Source organism: Leopardus geoffroyi, chromosome A3, assembly GCF_018350155.1.
Source record: "Leopardus geoffroyi isolate Oge1 chromosome A3, O.geoffroyi_Oge1_pat1.0, whole genome shotgun sequence".
Taxonomy (NCBI): domain Eukaryota; kingdom Metazoa; phylum Chordata; class Mammalia; order Carnivora; family Felidae; genus Leopardus; species Leopardus geoffroyi.
In genome coordinates, this window is record NC_059336.1 from 79,491,964 (window position 1) to 79,513,848 (window position 21,885).

A 21,885-nucleotide genomic window follows, 5' to 3' on the forward strand; every position below is an offset into this window, starting at 1 on the left:
CAGGCCATACAGTCTCTTTCACAACTAAGCAGCTCAGCCATAGTATTTTGAAAGGAGCCACAGACCGTGTGTAAACAAATGAGCATCAGCCATGTTACAAAAAAAAAGCAGCTGACAAGATGTGGTACACTGGGCCATGGTTTGCCAACTCCATTCTAGACAAAGTCCAACAAGATAATATCACCCTCAGCATTTAAGTCTTCACTGTATCTAAAAGTCATACATTCATATATTTTTTGAATACTGTATACCCTCAGTAGTAAATATCCGACAGTAAATGAAATGGTAACAGTCCCCACTTTATGGAACTTAGTCAAGTGATGAAGAGTAAGGACAAAAAGAGGTGAATGAGTAAGTAAAACTACTCACATATATTGTGATAAATGCCAAGAAGAAACCAAATAGAGTACTGTGTATCAAATATAAGCATAACCCACCGCAGAATGAAGAAGTCATGAAGAGAGTCTCTAAGTAAGTGATTTGTAAGAAAAAACCTGATGTTAAGAGTTCAGAAATTAAAAAGAGAAAGAAAAAGAAACGAAAGCACTATGTGTAAAGAAGCTCATGTTTGTTTATTTATTTTGAGAGAGTATCTGTGCACAGGAGGGACAGAGAAAGGGGGAGCAGGGGAGACAGTGAGAGAGAATCCCAAGCAGACTCCACTATACTCGCGTCTTGCCCTGTCATGGAGGAGGAGGAGCCCAATACGAGGCTCAAAATCAAGAACCTTGAGATTGTGACCTAAGCTGAAATCAAGAGTCAATAGCTCAAATGACAGAGCCTTCCAGCCACTCCAAGTTCATGTTCAAAGAGAATCCCCAGGATGATGTGAAGGGAGATCCAAGACAGACTACTGTGCACACATCCCAAGGATACTAGTTCAAATAGGATCAAGAGAATAAAAGGACCGGGATGCCTGGGTGGCTTAGTCGGTTAAGCATACAACTCGATTCATGGTTCCTGGGTTCAAGCCTCACACTGGGCTCTGCACTGGCAGCACAAAGCCTGCTTGGGATTCTTTCTCTCCCTTTCTCTGCCCCTCTCCTGCTCGTGCTCGCGCGCTCTCTCTCAAAATAAAACATTAAAAAAATTTTTAAAAGAGATAATAAAAGGACTTTAGGTAAGATGGTTCAGAGGGGAGGGGATTAAACATATACTTTACATGTAATTTAGTCTTAAAGATTTTTAAAACATCTCAAGCTTGCAGGGGCAGACAAACTCATGCATACAAATTGGCAACTACTAATTACAGGAATGAAAGACACTGTACAAGAAATGTAACTACAGTATAATACTCTGCTCAAGAGTGAGTATTTACATGATCCTAATAATATAAATACACAATACTAATTCTAAAAGAATTGGAAAGAGGTGGCAAGGGTAAAAAGGCTAATTCTTTGGGTGTCAGGGTGGCTCAGTTGGTTAAGCATGTGACTTCAGCTCAGGTCATGATCTCACCATTCATGAGTCCAAGCCCCGCATCAGGCTCTCTGTTGTCAGCACAGAGCCCACTTTGGATCCTCTATCACCCTCTCTCTGCTCTCCCCGACTTGCACTCTCTCAAAAATAAACAAAAAAAAATATTTTTAAAAAATGCTAATTCTTCCATAAACGGACATAAACAGACCAACAAATCTTTCATAGGAGCAAGTCAACAGTTGAAAATACCTATTAACATGTAACAATATAATCTTATTACACAGGAAGGTAAAATCTAGGGGGGAAAATCAGATAAAACAGAAAGTAATTACCTCTAAGAGAGAAAAAGTAGGACTGCTGGTAGAGACTGCTGAGTTTTGTTACAAGCCTGGCAAAACTATATGACATTTCAAATAAGGCACATATTATTTAATTAAAATTAACACAGGGGTGCCTGGCTGGCTCACTCAGTGGACCACATGACTCTTGATCTTGGGGTGATGAGTGTGAGTACCACTCACAGAGTGGTTGGATACCAAGATTTCCTAACAATAAAAAAATCATGGGGCACCTGGGTGGCTCAGTGGTTAAGCGTCTGACTTAGGCTCAGGTCATGACCTCACATGACCTTGTGGGTTCAAGCCCCGCAACAGGCTATGCTGACAGCTCGGAGTCTGGAGCCTGCTTCAGATTCTTTGTCTCCCTCTCTCTCTCTCTCTGCTCCTCCCCGACTTGTTCTCTCTCTCTATCAAAAATAAACAAACATAAAAATAAAAAAATAAAAATAAATTAAAAAATTAAAAAACTTCAGGGCGATTAGGTGGCTCAGTTGGTCGAGTGTCCAACTCTTCATTTCAGCTCAGGTCATGATCTTTCTGTTGGTGGGATCAAGCCCCACAGCAGGCTCTGTGCTGACAGCGAGGAGCCTGCTTGGGATTCTCTCTCTCCCTCTCTCTCTCTGCCTTTCCCCCCATATAAATAAATAAACTTTAAAAAATAAAATAAAAATCTTTTAAAAAATAAAAACAGGGGCGCCTGGGTGGCACAGTCGGTTAAGCGTCCGACTTCAGCCAGGTCACGATCTCGCTGTCTGTGAGTTCGAGCCCCGCATCAGGCTCTGGGCTGATGGCTCAGAGCCTGGAGCCTGTTTCCGATTCTGTGTCTCCCTCTCTCTCTGCCCCTCCCCCATTCATGCTCTGTCTCTCTCTGTCCCAAAAATAAATAAACGTTGAAAAAAAAAATTTAAAAAAAATAAAAAAATAAAATAAATAAAAACAAAAAAGGAACAAGGGCCCATTATCCAGAACTTAATTTTTTTCTTAAAATTTTATTATTAAGGTTTTTAAAATTTATTTTGTGAAAGAGAAAGAGAACAAACAAGTGGCGGAGGGGCAGAGAGAGGGGAAGAAAGGGTGATAGAGGAGCCCAAGCAGGCTTCACATCATCAGTGCAGAGCTCAACCCAGGGCTCGAACACACAAACCGTGAGATCATGACCTGAGCCAAAACCAAAGGACATTAAACCAACCGACTGAGCCACCCAGGCGCCCCTATATTTTTATTTTATTTTTTAAGTAATCTCTATGCCTCATGTGGTGCTCAAGCTCACAACACCAAGATCAAGAGTTGCATACTCTACCAACTGAGCCAGTCAAGCGCCCCAGAAGATATTTCTTATAAACAGCATTCATACTATACCTATTTCAGGACTGACATTAAAGTTTAAATATCAACCATATGTATTCCTTATTCTTGGGCAGTTTGCAAAAATATACTGTAAGGCAAAACTTTAACTGGAGGAAGGGAGTCTTTTTAAAAAAAATAAGTCATGCCTGGGTGGCTGACTTTGGCTCAGGTCATACTCTCACAGTCTGTGGGTCTGAGCCCCACATCGGGCTCTGTGCTGACAGCTCAGAGCCTGGAGCCTGCTTCAGATTCTGCGTTTCCCTCTCTCTCTGCCGTTCCCCCCCCCCCCAAAAACAATAAATAAATACATAAATAAATTAATTAAAATTAAAATTAAGACTAGTTTTAGTTGAGTAATAGAAGAACCCAAACAAATGAGTAAAATGAAAAGTACTATCTATTAGAAAGTAAAGGGGTATGGGCGCCTGGGCAGCTCAGTCAGCTGGGCATCCAACTTCAGCTCGGGCCATGATCACATGGCTCGTGGGTTCGATCCCTGCATGGGGCTCTGTGCTGACAACTCAGAGCCTGGAGCCTGCTTCAGATTCAGTGTCTCCCTCTTTCATCTGCTCCTCTCCCACTCATACCCTGTCTGTCTGTCTGTCTCTCTCTCTCTCTCTCTCAAAATTAAACATTAAAAAATTTTTTAAGTAAAGGGGTATTTAGGTTAATAAACCAAATCTCTATACATCAAAATGTCTAGCATACAAATTCAAAATGATTAATGATAAACTTGTAAAAGGATACAGTATAATACCATTTGTTAACTTTTAACCAACTGTCTTGTATGGACTCATGTACAATTACAGAATAATTACATACACTGTAATGATACACATCCTCATCAAGAGAAAGGTCCCATCTGGGTAAAAAGATACAAGGATAGGCAAGAAGTACTTTTAGCTGTATCAATTTTTATTTTTTTTAATGAAAGCCAATATAAAATATTAACAGACATTAAATTTGGCAAGCACATGTATATCTAACTATTAGGGTTTTTTTTTTTTAATGGGTCTAACCTATTTTCATAATTAATTTTTTCCAGTTAAATATGCCAGATTCAACATACCCTTTTCCTTCCACTTCCTGCCCAAAACTCTACTAAAACAACAAAAGAAAACTAACATGCAAGGGCAAAAACAACTAAACATGTAAGAAGAGGACATCTGACTTATTAGTAAAACCACCCTTATTAGTAAAACCAACCAGAGACTGAGGAATAGAAATAGGCTAATTTTTTTCCCGTGAAACCTCAGAAAAGCTCAGGAATTGGAAACATGGAATACCTCTGATAGCAGGAATACAGGTTGAGCTAAAAGATATTAAAATCTTACTAAGAAGGGGCGCCCGGGTGGCTCAGTAGGTTAAGCGTCTGACTTCAGCTCAGGTCATGATCTCACAGTCCGTGAGTTCGAGCCCCACGTCGGGCTCTGTGCTAACAGCTCAGAACCTGGAGCATGATTCGGATTCTGTATCTCCCTCTCTCTCTCTGCCCTTCCCCTGCTCATGCTCTCTTTCTTTGTCTCAAAAATAAAAAAAAATTTTTTTTTAATTAAAATAAATAAATAAAATCTTATTAAGAAGCAGTTAAGACATCCCCTCAATTCCCCCTTCATACACACACACACACAGACATACACACACACCACACACTCTCCAAACAATTATGTTTTCTCTCTGGAGATGCTGAACCAGAAAGATCTGGTTCGGGAAACCATGCAGCTGAAAGCCATGAGTGTCATATTGAAAACATGTATATGTCTCTGTACAAGCATTTCCTAGTATGTCACATAAGCATTCCTGAGAAGACTCATGTGATACAAAATCTTGCCCTAAGGAATAATAAGGCTGGGGCGCCTGGCTGGGTCAGTTTGTGGAACATGTGACTCTTGATCTTGGGAGTCATGAATTCGAACCCCACATTGGGTGCTGAGATTAGTTAAAAATAAAATCTTAAAAAAGAAGAAGAAGGCTAACAACAATAAAACAAGGTTAGGAGCAAACTATTCAAAACCTATGAAACTTTATGGCCAGACCACTGATAAAAAAAAAGTAACTGTCTGATTTAAAATTTAAAAAATACTAGCACAGTTAAATCCCCATTGGCATTTGCATCAAACCAGTGTCAGTCAATATTCTGCAGATTTAATGCCTCATCTTTTGATATAAAGAGGCCTGAGGGCATTCAATTCTAATAATGATTTCCCCCCCAAAATTAAAAACTGAACATAACCATTCTCGTGAATCCATCACCTTAATGACTTCACACCTACTTCACCTTGTCCACAGCTTTACAAACTAGCAAACAGAGGGGTCCATGAAGGCAACAAACCAATCACTATATGCACAAGAAGGCATTTCTCTTTTTTTTTTTTTAATGTTTGTTTATTTTTGAGAGAGCGAGTGAGCACGAGCAGGGGAGGGACAGAGAGAGAGAGAGAGAGAGACAGAGACAGAGGAGACAGAGAATCTGAAGCAGGCTCCAAGCTGTCAGCTCAGAGACCAATGTGGGTCTTGAACACCACGAACAGTGAGATAATGACCTGAGCTGAAGTTAGATGCTCAACCGAGTCACTCAGGAGCCCCTAAGGCATTTCTTAAGACTGTCAGCTTTATTATAGTTTCTTCATGTACTAATAGGATCTTCTATTTATTTCCCCCACACAACCAACACCCCAGGGTCTTCTCTTTAATCATACAAGAGCTTGCATCAATCACTGTAAAACATTAATACGAAGGGGGGAAATCCCCTAAAAACCAGTAAGAATGTTACATTTTTATTAATATTATTCCTCTAATTGTGTATGAGCTTAATTTTTGTCTAAAAAGAGAATACCTTGTTCTAGATCAAACTATATACTCAATGTTGAGCCTTATGGCACTTTTCCCCTACTCAGCTCCAGAAATTCTGGTAGTCCAAGCAGGAGGTTGAAATATTCTTCTCCAGTAATACTAGCTGGACCAAGACACGTAAAAACAATCCTTTTGACCAGGAAGATAAGGAAAAGGCATAAAGCAGAAGTATATGCCAAACAAAATCCTAACAAGGTAACAACACTTGATATCCTGCAAGCCAAACATACACCATCCATCAGGGAGAAGTTTCTGACAACAAATCCATTACAGAATAAAATATATTGGGGAAAGAGATAAGGCAACTACTAAAAACAAACTCTTGGTTTGTAGATTTCAATAGCAAGCCCTCCAACCCCATGAACTGAAGCAATGATACAGATGGAAAAGAGGAGAAGGGGTGGAGGGCTCTCAGGAAGTAGGATTCTCGGGCGCCTGGGTGGCTTAGTCAGTTAAGTAGCCAACTCTTGATTTCGGCTCAGGTCATGATCTCATGATCTTGGGATCGAGACCTGAATCAGGCTCTGTGCTCAGCATGGAGTCTGCTTAAGATTCACTCTGTCTCCCTCTGCTCCTCCCCCACTTGTATGCAATCTAAAATTAAAAAAAAAAAATTTTTTTTAATTTTTTTAAAAGAAGGATTCTAATTTCTCTTGCCAGAAACTTAGTGTTTAACTTTGCTCTTCTGTAGAAAGATTCTGAGAACAAAAAAAAACAAGAAAATGTACCTAAGCCATTAAAAAATAAAAGAAGAAATCTGTAAGGAACTATATCACAACACTAAAGGGTCAACCACCTGACCAGGTAAAAAGAAACCATAGTACACAATGCCAGTTTTCCTTCCGCAGCCTACAAACACAGGGATCAGAATGGCTGCAACAATCCTCTCTCTCCGTAACACAAAACACAGATGACATACCTTGTGGAAAAAGCCTATGTGTAGTCAGACACCTGTCCTCCCCGCTAAGGCCACCTAGCAGCCTAACAGTTCACCAACACAAGCTTTCCAATTCATTCCGTTATATCTACCCCATAACCAGTAAGGGAAGGGAAGGACATGGTATTAGGGCCAGACAAACTAGAGCTCTCTAGCCAGAGAGCTAACATCATACTCAATGGTCAAAGACTGAAACCTCCTCTAAGATGGGGAGCAAGACAAAGTAGCCAAATTTCACAAATTCCTTTCAACACAGTATTGAAAGTTTTAGCCAAAGCAATTAGGCAAGAAGAAACTGGAAAGAAAGAAGTAAAATTACCACTTGTTCACAGATTATATAATCTTACATGGAGAAAACTCTGAAAAGTCCACCAAAAAAACTGTTAGAATAAATGAATTCAATAAAGTAACAAGACACAAAGTCAACATACAAAAATCTGTTGCATTGCCATACAGCAAAAATGAACAATCAGAAGAGAAAATTAAGAACACAATTGCATTTATAATAGTATCAAAAGAATAAAAGACTTATGGGGCACCTGGGTGGCTCAGTCAGTTAAGCATCTGACTTGATTTCAGCTCAGGTCATGATCTCATGGTTCCTGGAATCAAGCCCATGTTGAGCTCTATGCTGGTAACACCAAGCCTGCTTGGCATTCTCTCTCTCCCCCTCTCTCTGTCCTTCCCCCGCTCACGTGCTCTCTCTCAAAATAAATAAACTTCAAAAATAAAAAAAAATAAAGGTCTTAGGAATAAACTTAACCAAAGAGCTACAAGACTTGTAAATTGAAAATCACATCACTGAAAGAAATTAGTGACAAATAAATAGAAATCTCACATTCATGAATTGGAGGATTTAACATTGTTAAATGTCAACATTGCCCAAAGTCAATACAATACAATCCCTATCACAGTCCCAATAATGGGGTGAGGAGCACAGTTTTCTTGCAAAAATAAAAAGTTCCACCCTAAAGTTCATATGGAATTTCAAAGGACCCCAAACAACCAAAACAATCTTGAAAAAGAAAAAAGTTTGAAGAATCAACACTCTGATCTCAAACCTAAGTACACAAATCAAAACCACAATGAGATATCACTTCATACCAATTAGGTTGGCTACTATTTAGAAAAAATAATAAGTATGGGCAAGGATGTACCGAAACCACTGTGCAGTTACCAGGAATGTAGAATGGTATAACTGCTATGAAAAATAGTAGTTACTCAAAAAACAAAAAGAAAACAAAACAAAAAACATAGGGGGTGCCTGGCTACCTCCATTGGTGGGTGAAGCATACAACTCTTTGCTTCACCATACAACTTTTTGCTTTTCCACAACTCTTTGTGGGGCCGAGTTTGAGCCCCACGTTGGGTGTAGAGATTACTTAAACAAACAAAAAAAAATTAAACACACAATAACTTATGATCCAGAAATCCCATTTCTAAGTGTATATATTTTAAAAAATTGAGGGGCACCTGGGTGGCTCAGTTAAACATCCTTATCTTGGTTTCAGGTCAGTTCAGGACCTCATAGTTCATGACATTAAGCCCCACATCCGACTCTGTGCTGACAGTGCAGGGAGTGCTTAGGATTCTTTCTCTTCCTCTCTCTCTGATCCTCCCCTGTTCATGGTCAAGCATGCACTAAAATCTCTCACGCTCTCTCAAAATAAATATTTTTTAAAAAGAATTGAAAACTGAATCTCAAAGAGATACTTGTATACCTATCTTCATAGCAATTCACAACAGGCAAAAGGTAGAAGCAACCCAAATGTCCAACAGATGAATAAACAAAATAAGTGTATATATACACAGGAATATTACTCAGCCTTAAAAAGGAAGGAAATCACACACTACGACATGAATGAACTTTGAGGATATTATGCTAAGTAAGGCAGTTGCAAGAAGACAAATACTTTATGATTATTATTCTGCTTAAATGAGATATCTTGTGTAGGCAAATTCATAGAAACAAAGTAGAATGGTGGCTGTCAGGGAAATGAGTCAGCTTTCAACATGAAAAAGTTCTAGAGATCTGTTGCACAACAATGACAATATTCTTAACACTACCGAACTATACACTTAAAAATGGTTGTAATGGGGGAGGAGAAGGGGGGACCTAGGTGCCTCAGTGGGTTAAGCATCAGACTTCAGCTCAGATCATGATCTCACGAGTTCAAGTCCCACATCAGGCTCTCTGCTGTCAGCACGGAGCCTACTTTGGATCCTCTGTCTCCCTCTCTATCTGCCTATCCCCTGCTCACGCTCTCTCTCTCAAAAATAACATTTAAAATAAAATTTAATTTAAAAAATGGTTGTGATAGTAACTTTTGTTTTTTACAATTAAAAACATTAATAAAAAGGGGCGCCTGGGTGGCGTAGTCGGTTAAGCGTCCGACTTCAGCCAGGTCACGATCTCGCGGCCCGTGAGTTCGAGCCCCGCGTCAGGCTCTGGGCTGATGGCTCGGAGCCTGGAGCCTGTTTCCGATTCTGTGTCTCCCTCTCTCTCTGCCCCTCCCCCGTTCATGCTCTGTCTCTCTCTGTCCCAAAAATAAATGAACGTTGAAAAAAAAAAATTTTAAAAACATTAATAAAAAAAAAAGATAGGGAAACTCAGACTGCAGTTTAAAAGAAGCCACTGATTGGGGTGCCTGGCTGGCTTACTCAGGCATCTGACTCTAGATTTCAACTCAGGTCATGATTTCACGGTTCTTGAGATCAAGCCCTACATCAGTCTCTGCACCGATAATGCATAGCCTACTTGGGATTCTCTCTCTGCCCCTCTCCCTCTCTCCCTCTCTCCCTGCCTCTCTCTCTCTCTCTCTCTCTCTCTCTCTCTCTCCGCCCCTCCTGTGCTCTCCCACAAAATAAGTAAATTTTTTTTTCTTTTTTTTTTTTTTAATTTTTTTTTCAACGTTTATTTTTTTATTTTTGGGACAGAGAGAGACAGAGCATGAACAGGGGAGGTGCAGAGAGAGAGGGAGACACAGAATCGGAAACAGCTCCAGGCTCCGAGCCATCAGCCCAGAGCCCGACGCGGGGCTCGAACTCACGGACCGCGAGATCGTGACCTGGCTGAAGTCGGGACGCTTAACCGACTGCGCCACCCAGGCGCCCCAGTAAATTTTTTTTTTTAAATGGAAACAGGAATGAAAGAATTACATACTTTAAAAAAGAGAGCGAGACATCAGTGCCTGCAAACTGCAGAGTAGCTAGAATCTATAGAATTAGAACAGGTAGGTCACCCAACAAAACACAAAAAGTAAAATGAACAAAAACAAATTATTCAGAGAGCCTCAAACTAGAAATGAACTGAGTGTTCAAAGAGTTGATCAATTTATATACGTAGAGAGAAATCTCCATAAGGAATTCTATTCAGCAATAAAAGTCAAAAGACTACCATTACACTAAAAAACAATAGTTTATAACCATACGCTAAATGAAAAAAATGCCAAATACAAACAGTACATGAAATTTATTTCCACTTTAATGTAACTATACAAAAGACAAATCTAAGTATGGTTGGCATAAAGCATGTCAGTGAAGAGTGATGGCATCAAAACAGCAAAACAGGAGTTTTCTATCATATTCCTCAAAGAACACTGATTTTGACTATCACCTATGAACAACAGTGGCTTTGTGTAAGTCTGAGAGTCCAGGGAAGTTCCAGCACAGCACTGGAACAAAAATAAATCCAAAACTGAACACATTGAAAAGGGTAAAAGAAACAGTTTCACCGTACCTGGAACATTCTTTCCCTCTAGTCTCCACAGTATAGTGCCAAGAGAGATGTTCTTAATCTGTGATTTCTCCCGTGGGGGAAAATGAGAGCATGTAAGTGAGCACCCAGCTTCCCCAGTTGTGCATTTTCATTCTTACCCCACCCAGAATATTGACATTCACAACATAACTAGGGAGGAGGGGAGTGGCTGGAAGAACAGCAGGACTCTCAAAGAACATAAAATGGGATATGGATCCTACTAACTGCAATGCAGACTTCATCAGGAAGCCCACTCACAAGTTGCCTTGTCTGAAGATGCCGCCACCTGGTAAATGGGCAGCCCCAACTCTCCACACACCTCACCCACAAACATACACTCTCACCCTGTGGCTGGCTCCCTGTGTTCACCCCTAAGGACATATTGCAAGCATCTATAGATGGCTAGTAAGAAAGTGCAAAAAGCTATCCAGTCTCTTCTGAACTATGAGAAAGCATACAAACCTGAGAATTCAGCACTGCCCTACAGAAAGCAAGTAAGAGGCAGTCACACTTGATTCAGCTTTGCATGATCAAGAGAAGGCATACAAACTTAAAAATCCCCTCCAAGAGAAAATAAGAAATGAGGAACAGGCATATCCACAGCAAAGGTCTGAAAAAACTTCAGAATTCCTAACAAGGCTAACAGAAGGTATGTCTCTCCTGAAGCTAGTCATTAAAAACCGGAGGTGACATCTTGTCAAATGCAAAAAGGGGAACTCAAAACTTCAAGGAACGTGAAACAAGGAAACATTAAACCACCAAATAAACAATTACTTTTCCAGTAACCAATCCCAAAGAAATAGAGATCTCCAATCTATCTGATAAAGAATTCAAAACAGTTGTTTTAAGGAAACACAGAAAGAGGCACTGTCAGCACAGAGCCCAACGTGGGGCTCAATCACACGAACCATGAAATCATGACCTGAGCTGAAATCAAGAGCCAGATGCTTAACCAACAGAACCACCCACCCAGGTGCCCCCAAAAGTGAGATGTCTTAAAAAAAGACATAGAAATTATAAAAAAAGAAACAAATTGTGGAACTGAATACAACAAATGAAACAAAAATGCAATAAAAGCAACGGTAGACTTGATCAAGTAGAAGAATCTGTGAAGAATAGGGGCAGGTCATTTTGAAATGATACATTCAGAAGAAATGAAAAAAGCCTATGGGAAGTATACATTAAAAGAAACAATCTATGAATTTTTGGCAAAGTCCCAGAAGGAGAAGAGAGGGAAAATGGGGCAGTACTTTATTTAAAGAAAACAGCAGTGAAGGAATACGTGGGTAGCTCAGTTGGTTAAGCATCTGATTTCGGTTCAGGTCATGATCTCACAGTTCGTGGGTTCAAGCCCTACATCAGGTTCAGTGCTGTCAGTGCAGAGTCTGCTTCAGATCCTCTATCTCCCTATCTGCTCTTCCCCCAATGTGCGCTCTCTCTCTCTCTCTCAAAAAAAAATATTTTTAAAAAGTATCTTCAAACAAAAATGGAAATACAACATACCGAAACTTACATGCAGCAGAACAAGTCCTAAGAGGAAAACTTACAGTGAGAAATACTACATTAAGAAAAAGAAGGTGAACCATAAGAGACTCTTGGATACTGAGAACAAACTGAGGGTTGATAGGGGGTGGGGGAGAGGAGAAAGTGGGTGATGGGCATTGAGGAGGGCACTTATTGGGATGAGCACTGGGTGTTGTATGGAAACCAATTTGTCAACAAATCATACTAAAAGTAAATAAATACCTACATACATACATACAAAAGAAAGAAAGAAAGAAAGACAAAGAAAGACAGAAAGACAGAAAGACAGACAGAAAGAAAGACAGAAAGACAGAAGAAGGAAGGAAGGAAGGAAGGAAGGAAGGAAGGAAGGAAGGAAGGAAGGAAGGAAGGAAGGAAGGAAGAAAAGGGTGCCAAGTGGATGAGTCAGTTAAGCAACTGACTCTCGGTTTCAGCTCAGGTCATGATCTCATGGTTCGTGGGATTGAGCCCTGCATCAGGCTCCACGCTGACAGCATGGAGCCTGCTTGGGATTCTCTCTCTGTCACTGCCCCTCCCCCACTCTTGGGTGTGCTCTCAAAATAAACATAAAAAAATTTTTTTCAAACAACCTAACTGTACACCTAAAGAAACTAAAAAAGGAACAAACTAAGCCCAAAGGTAGCAGAAGGAAGGAAATAACAAAGGTGAGATCAGAAATAAATGAAATAAAGACTAGAAAAATAACAGGAACAATAAATGACACTAACAACTGTTTTTTTAGTTTTAAAAAATAGACCTTAGACTAAAAAAAAAAATCGAAATCAAAAATGGAAGAGGCAGACAACTAAGATACTGTAACTGGTATCAAACACAAAGAATAAAAGACTACTATGAACAATTATAAATCAACAAATTGTTCAATCTAGAAAAATGGATAAATTCTAGGAACATACAACCGACCAAGAATGAATCATGAAGAAATAACAAAAAAATCTGAAAAGATTAATAATGAGCAAGCAGGGGTGCCTGGGTGGCTCAGTCAGTTGAATGTCCGACTTAGGCTCAGGTGATGATCTCATAGTTCTGAGTTTGAGCCCCGCGTTGGGCTGACAGCTGAGAGCCTGGAGCCTGCTTTTTGTTTCTGTCTCCCTCTCCTCTCTGCCCCTTCCCTGCTCACACTCTCTCTTCTCCCAAAAAATAAACATTAAAAAAAATTTTTTTGTTTTTTTTAAATAATGCGTAAATAGATTGAATCAGTGATCCAAAAACTTCCCTACAAAGAAAAGTCCAGCACCAGATGCTTTCACTGGTCAATTCTACCAAACATTTAAAGAATTAACACCAAACCTTTTCAAACTCTTAAATTTCAAGAATTTAAGAGAAAACACTCCCAACCTTACCATTATACCAAAGCCAGACAAAGGTACTACAAGAGGGGGGCATCTGGATGGCTCAGCCGGTTAAGCATCTGACTCGTTTTCAGCTCAGGTCATGATCTCACGGTTCGTAGGTTCGAGCCCTGCACTAAGCTCCACGCTGACAGCACGGAGCTTGCCTGGGATTCTTGCTTCTCCCACTCCACTCCTCTGCCCCTCCCCCCAACTCCCACTCACGCTCTCTCTCAAAAGAAATAAACTTAAAAACTATATATACAAGAGAAGGAAAATACAGTCCAATAACCTAATGAACACAAATGCAAAATTTTTCAACAAAATACTAGCAAGCCAAGTTCAATATCACATTAAAAAGATCATACACCATGATTAAGTAGGATTCATCCCTGGGATGCTAACATGGCTCAACATATACACAAATCAATAAATACAATGCATGATATAGACAGAACAAAAGATATAAACCTTAGGATCTCAATAGATGCAAAAAAAAAAAATTGACAAAAATTCAACATCATGACAGAAACTCAACAAATTAGGGACAGAAGAAATGTACCTCAACATAAGAAAGGTCACTGCAATACTGTAATTTATAAGAAATATGTATGTATTTTGGCCACTCAGATGACCAAAATGTATTTCCCAAATATATTTAGTCTTCATACACAGTTCCTGGCTCACAGCTCCCAAAACCCTTGAAATTTCCTGAGATTTTTCCAAAGTAATGGGAGCATCTTATAGTAGATTATAGTATCTGGGTTTTTTTTTTTTTCTCTTTTGAAAGCACGCATGCACGTGCACAGATGAGGGGCAGAGAAGAGTGGAGAGAGAATCCCAAGCAGAGTGCAGAGCAGGATATGGGGTTTGATCTCAAGAACCATGAGACCATGGCCTTAGCCAAGATTAAGAGTCAGATGCTTAACTGACTGAGTCACCCAGGCGCCCCTGTAGTTTTTGGTCTCTTGTCCTCAGTTTCTGAAAATACTTCGAAGCCATACCGATGAAATGGGTGTCTTTTCTTCATAACAAATCCTTTTCCATCACAACTGGGTTTATAATAATGAAGGTGACTTTTGGGGGTTATTTTCCAGAGGAAGGAACCATGAAAAAATTATTGGAACTTTCAGTCCCACCCTCCTGATTTCCAGGGAAGGGAAAGAGGCTAGAGATGGAATTAATCACCAATGGCCAGTGGTTAATGAATCGTGCCCATGCAACGAAGTCTCCATAAAAACCCAAGAGAGAGCATGGTTCAGAGAGCTTCCTCACTGGGGAACCAGAACGCTCATACATTCCACCATGCTGTGGCCCAAGCTCCACAAGGGCAGAAAATCCTTTGTTTAAGACCTCACCCTACGTCTCTCTTCATCTGACTGTTGATTCATATCCTTTAATATCGGTAATCTGGTGAGTTAATAGGTTTTCTGAGTTCTGTGAGCTGTTCTAGCTAATTAATCGAAACCAAGGAGGGGGTCATGGGAGCTTTGGGATTACAACCAACAGGTAAGAAGATAACAACCTGGGCTTGCAAGTGGCATCTGAAGTGGAGGGCAGTCTTGTGGGACTGAGCCCTTTACCTATAGAATCTGAGACTATCTCATGATATAGTGTCGAATATCACACTATATCATATAGGCGAATTCTTGGACACCCTACTGGTATCTGAGAATTGCCTGTTAGCGTTTTAAAGCCTTCACACAAACACACAGTGGAGTTGGATCCATAAACCCCAAACAGCCATAGATGACAAGGCTACACTTAACATCACACTCAGTGTTGAATAGTTAAAAGCCTTCCCTCTAAGATAAGGAACAAAACAAGGGAGCCGACTCTTACCAGTCTTGTTCAATATTGTACTGGAAGTCCTACCCAGAACAATCAGATATGAAAAATAAATGAAAAGCACCCAGATTGAAAAGGAAGAAATAAAACTGTTTGCAAATGATATGATCTTTTATACAGAAATATTAAACATTTGACAAAAAAAACTCAATACATTCAGTAAAGTTTCAGGATATAATATCAACATACAGAAATCAATTATATTTCTACAGACTAACAACAAACTGAGAAAGAAAACAATCCCATTTACAATAGCATCAAAAACATTAAAATTCTTAGGAATAAACTTAACCAAGAAAGTGCAAGATTTGTACACTGGAAACTGTAAGACAGTGATGAAGGAAACTGAAAATATCCTGTATTCATGATCAGAAGAAAACTGTAAAAATGTTCATACTACCCAAAGCTATCTATAGATTTAATGCAATCCCTCAAATCTCCATGGATTTTGTTTAAAGAAATAGAAAACTGTAAAGTCCAAGTAAAACCACAACAGATCCCTAACAGCCTAAGCCATTCTCAAAACAAAAGTAGTGGCATCACACTTCCAGATTCCAAACTATACTATAAAGCTCCAATATCAAAACAGTATGATGCTAGCATCAAAAGAGACACAAACTGTAGAGGCCACTTTCAGGCAAACAGGGTTGAGCTATGGAATATAAAAAGGGCCCACAACCACCACGTAACAGAATACAGACATGCACATCAAGTGATCCACTTTAAAATAATCCATAGGCACGGGGCGCCTGGGCGGCTCGGTCGGTTAAGCGTCCGACTTCGGCTCAGGTCATGATCTCACAGTCCGTGAGTTCGAGCCCCACGTCGGGCTCTCTGCTGACAGCTTGGAGCCTGGAGCCTGTTTCAGATTCTGTGTCTCCCTCTCTCTCCGCCCCTCCCCTGTTCATGCTCTGTCTCTCTCTGTCTCAAAAATAAATAAATGTTAAAAAAAAAAATTTTTTTTAAATAATCCATAGGCCCTAACTGACCAATGGCCTTACAACTAGGCACAGTTACCAAAAAGGGACAATTCCATATGTCCTTGCCATACCTCCTCATCTTCCCCCTTTAAAAACAGCTCCCACCCACTGTGTCCTGACATCTCTCCTCTGCTATCTTGCCCTCCAATCCCGTGTGGTGTAGTCAATAAACTATATCCTTTGTTCTTCCTCAGGTGAATTCTTGTCACCGCCTACATCACCAGCTTTCACCTGATAAGTTGCCCCACGTTTGTGGGCCCTCAACTGATCTGAAGAGACACCTCATTTAGGCACCACACAGATCAAAGGAACAAAACAGAAAGGCCAGAAGTAAACCCATGCATATATAGTCAACTAATATTTGACAAGGGAGCCAAGGATACTCAATACATGATGCTGGGAAAACCGGATATCCACAGCAAAAGAACACAACAGGACCTTTATCTTACACCACACACAAAAATTAACTCCAAATGGATTAAAGCCTTCAATGTAAGACCTGAAATCAAGAACATAGAAAAAAGCTCCCTGACATTGGTCTTGGCAATGATTTTTTGGATAGGACACCAACAAAAGCACAAGCAACAGAAGTAAAAACAAACAGGTAGAATTACATCAAACTAAGCACATCTGCACAGCCACAATAACCTATAGAATGGAAGAAAACATTTGCAAACCATTTATCTTTAATAAGGATTAATATCCAAATTACATAAAGAACTAATACAACTCAACAGCATGATATCAAATAACCTGCTTTTAAAAATGGGGCGCCAGGGTGGCTCAGTCAGTTAAGTGTCCGACTTTGGCTCAGGTCATGATTTCACAGTTTGTGGGCTCAAGCCCTGCATCAGGCTCTGTGCTGACAGCTCATAGCCTGGAGCCTACTTTCAGATTCTGTGTCTCCCTCTCTCTCTGCCCTCCCCACGCTCATGCTCTCCCTCTCTAAAAAAAAAATAGTAAGAATTTAAAAACGTGCAAAGGACCTACAGAGATATTCTTCCAAAGACCTACAAATCACCAACATGTAACTGAAAGATGTTCAACATCACTAATCAGAGAAATGCAAATCAAAACTAAAACAAACAGGGTGCCTGAGTGGTTCAGTCGGTTAAGCGTCTAACCCTTGGTTTCAGCTCATGTCACAATCTCATGGTTCATGAGATCAAGCCCCACATCAGGCTCCACTTTGACAATGTGGAGGCTGCTTGGGACTGTCTCTCTCCTGCTCTCTCTGCTCCTCCCTGCATGCATTCTCTCTCTCTCTCTCTCAAAATAAACATTAAAAAACAAACAACTATGGGGCGCCTGGGTAACTCCGTCAGTTGAGCGCCTGACTCCGGCTCAAGTCACGATCTTGTAGTTCATGGGTTCAAACCCCACATCGGGCTCTGTGCTGACAGCTCAGAGCTTGGAGCCTGCTACAGAGTCTGTGTCTCCCTCTCTCTCTGCCCCTCCCCTGCTCACATGCTGTCTCTCTCTCATAGATAAAATAAACATTAAAAACAATTTTTTAATAATAAATAAAAAAAACCTGAAATGAGCTATCACCTCACATCTGTTAGAATGGCCATAATCAAAAGAAGAAGTGATAACAAGTGTTGGTGAGGATGTGGAAAAGGGAATCCTTATTCTGTAGGTGGAAATGTAAACTGGTACGGCCAAAGTGTAAAACAGTATGAAAACAGTATGCAAAAATAGATCTACCACATATGATCCAGCAATCTCACTTCTGGGTATATATCTGAAGGAAATTTAATCACTTTCTTAAAGAGATATCTGCACCCCTATGTTCAATGCAGCATTATTCACAATAGCCAAGAAATGGAAGCAATCTAAGCATCCACTGGTGGATGGACAAGGAAAATGTGGTACACATATAATCGAATGTTATTTAGTCACACAACAGAAGAAAAATCCTGTCACTTGGAACACCATGGATGGACCCTGAGGGCATTATGTTAAGTGAAATAAGTCAGAGACAGAAAGACAAATACTGGATTATCTCACTATGTGCAATCTAAACAAACTGAACCCCTAGAAAAAGAGAGTAGACTGATGGTTGCCAAGGGCTGGAGAGCAGGAGAAATGGCAAGATGTTGGTCAAAGGGTACAAACTTCTAATTATAAATGCATAAGTTCTTGGAATCTAATGTACACCACGGTGGCAGCAGGAGGACCATGATTAACAATGCTGTATTACACAAGGAGCCAGTCGGGCTCAGTAGGAAGAGCATGCTACTCTTGATCTCGGAGTCAGGAGTTTTAGTCCCATGTTGGGTGCAGAAAGTCCAAAAAAAATAAATAAACAAACAATACTGCATTATATACTTTATGTGTACATATATAAGTTGCTAAGAGTAAATCTTTTTTTTTTTTTTCAACGTTTATTTATTTTTGGGACAGAGAGAGACAGAGCATGAATGGGGGAGGGGCAGAGAGAAAGGGAGACACAGAATCGGAAACAGGCTCCAGGCTCTGAGCCATCAGCCCAGAGCCCGACGCGGGGCTCGAACTCACGGACCACGAGATCGTGACCTGGCTGAAGTTGGACGCTTAACCGACTGCGCCACCCAGGCGCCTCTAAGAGTAAATCTTAAATGTTCTCACAGCCAAAGGAAGAAAAAAAGGTAATTATGTGAGGTGATAGATGTTTTAACTAACCTTACTGTAGTAATCATTTTGCAATACATGCATATCATCAAATCATCACGTCATACTTTAAACTCATGTTATTATTGTATGTCAACTATATCTCAATAAAGCCGAGGGGAGAAGCACATCAATAGTCACAAGGATGGTGGGTTGGTAGAAATAGCCAATTGTGGTGCTGCTGACATGGATATATACATTTACCGAAATGAATGAAACCATACATTTAAATAGTTTGGGAGCACCTGGCCGGCTCAGTAAGTTAAGTGTCCAACTTCAGCTCAGGTCATGATCTCATGGTCTGTGAGTTCAAGCTCCACATCAGGCCCTATGCTGACAGCTCAGAGCCTAGAGCCTGCTTCAGATTCTGTGTCTCCCTCTCTCTCTGCCCCTCCCCCACTCACGCTGTCTCTCTTTCAAAAATAAACATCAAAAAAAAATTTTTAATAAAAATAAAATAAAATAATTTGCTGTATGTAAATTATGTATCCATAAAATGTATTTATTTTTAAAATAACATCAGCATCTACATCATCTGAATCCTAATTCAAATTTTAAAGGAAATATTCAATAAAAATTTTTAAACTTTACACTATGAGGAAAATTTGACTACTAAATGTATTCTTGGGAAGTCTGACTGGCTCAGTTGGTGGAGCATGCAACTTGTGATCTCAGAGTCGGGAGTTTGAGCCCCATGTTAATGGCAGAGTTTACTCTAAAAATAAATAATAAAGAAAAAAGTAGTCTTTTTTTTTTAAATTGTTTTTTAAAGTTTATTTTTGAGAGAGACAGACAGAATGCAAGTGGGTCAGGGGCAGAGAGAGAGGGAGACACAGAAACCGAAGCAGGCTCCAGGCTCTGGGCCGTCAGCACAGAGCCCGACGCAGGGCTCAAATTCACGAGCTGTAAGACCATGACCTGAGCCGAAGTCAGACACTCAACCGAGTCACCCTGAAAAAAAGTACTCTTAATTTTTTAACTGTCACGATATTGCGGTTATTTTTCAAATATTTGTCTTTTAGAGAATTATACTGAAATACATACAAAGAACATGTAATACCTGGATGTGCTTCAAAATCATCCAACGGGTGGGGAAAAGGAATGGGTAGCATACAAATGAAATAGAATTGTCCATGAGTTGCTAAGTGTTGACTGGGTTAAGGGTACATAAAATCACTGTCACCCTTTTTCTCCTGCACGTGACTCTATAGGTTTCTATAGTGAAGTAAAAAAAAAAATTGCCAAGCATACCAAAAAAACAAGACCAAAACCACATAGTCAAACAGAAAGAATTAGAAAATCAGATATTAGACTCATGAGACCTGAACTTTATAATAGAAATATATTCAAGGTATCAGGTGATACAGAATTTCAGCAAGGTTCTGAAAACTATTAAAAAGGAAATCAAGGGGCACCTGGGTGGCTCAGTCAGTTAAGCAACTAACTCTTAGTTTCCACTCAAGTCATGATGTCATGGTTCATTGGATCGAGCACCAAGTCAAGCCCCACATCAGGCTCCACAGCTGGCAGCACACAGCCTGCTTGGGATTCTCTCTCTCTCCCTATCTACCCCAGGCAGTCTCAGTCTCCATCAAAATAAATAAAAATAAACAAACAAAAAGAAAAGGAAATCACAAACTTTAGAATTAAAATATATAGTAACTCAGGCCACCTGGGGGGTGGTTCAATTGGTTAAGCATCCAACTCTTGGTTTCAGCTAGGGTCATGATCTCATGATTCATGGGTTGGAACCCTGCCTCAGGCTCTGCACTGACAGTGCAGAACCTGCTTGAGATTCTCTCTCCCCCTCCTTTCCTGCCCCTCCCCGACTCAAGCGTGTGTCCTCTCTCAAATAGCTTAAAACAGTATCAGGGAGGGGGGTGCCCAACTGGCTCAGTCAGTAGAACATATGACTCTTGATCTCAGGGTTACCTTGCATATAGAGATTTAAAAATAAAATCTCTAAAAAAAAAAAAAAAAAAAAGGAGGGGTGCCTCAGTCTGTTGAGTGTCAAACAGCATCCAACTCACGATTTCAGCTCAGGTCATGGGGATTGAACCCCACGACAGGCTCTGGACTAAGCACGGAGCCTGCTTAAGATTCTCTCGCTCTCTCCCCCACTTGTATTCTGTCTCTAAAATAAAAAATTAAATTAAAAAAAAAGAGGATTCAGTCAAAAATATAGTACAGAAACACAAATGACAAAAGGATAGAAAATAAAGAGACCAAGATGACAAGATGATGAAAGAGCATAACATTTATGTAAATAGAGCCCCAAAAGGTGATGAAAGCATGAGGCAGGAGCTATATATGAAGAAATAATGGCTACATACTTATTTTTAAAAACTCAAACCACGGGGCGTCTGAGTGGCTCAGTCGGTTGAGCGTCCAACTTCGGCTCAGGTCATGATCTCAGGGTCTGTGAGTTCAAGCCCCGCGTCGGGCTCTGTGCTGACAGCTCAGAGCCTGGAGCCTGTTTCGGATCCTGTGTCTCCCTCTCTCTCTGACCCTCCCCCATTCATGCTCTGTCTCTCTCTGTCTCAAAAAAATAAATAAAGGTTAAAAAAATTAAAAAAAAAAAAAAAAAAAAAAACTCAAACCAGAATCAAGAATGAATCCCAAGCAAATACAAAAACTGATACAGAAACATCAGAGCAAAATTGCTAAAGTCCTAAGACAAAAAGAAAAATCTTAAAATCAGCAAATGAAAAAAAAAAATTTACCTTTAAAGAAGCAAAACTGGGGATGCCTGGGTGTCTCACTTGGTTAAGCATCCAACTTTGGACTCAGGTCATGATCTCACAGTTTGTGAGTTCTAGCCCTACATCAGGCTCAGCACTCTCAGCACAGAGCCTGCTTCTGATCCTCTGTCTCCTTCTCT

The 21,885-nt window shown here is 40.2% G+C and overlaps 1 protein-coding gene across 10 annotated transcripts in view; it reads right to left on the reverse strand.

The window, feature by feature from the left end:
• USP34 (ubiquitin specific peptidase 34) overlaps positions 1-21,885 on the reverse strand; it is a 252,897-nt gene that overhangs the window by 210,403 nt on the left and 20,609 nt on the right. The window lies entirely within an intron of this gene.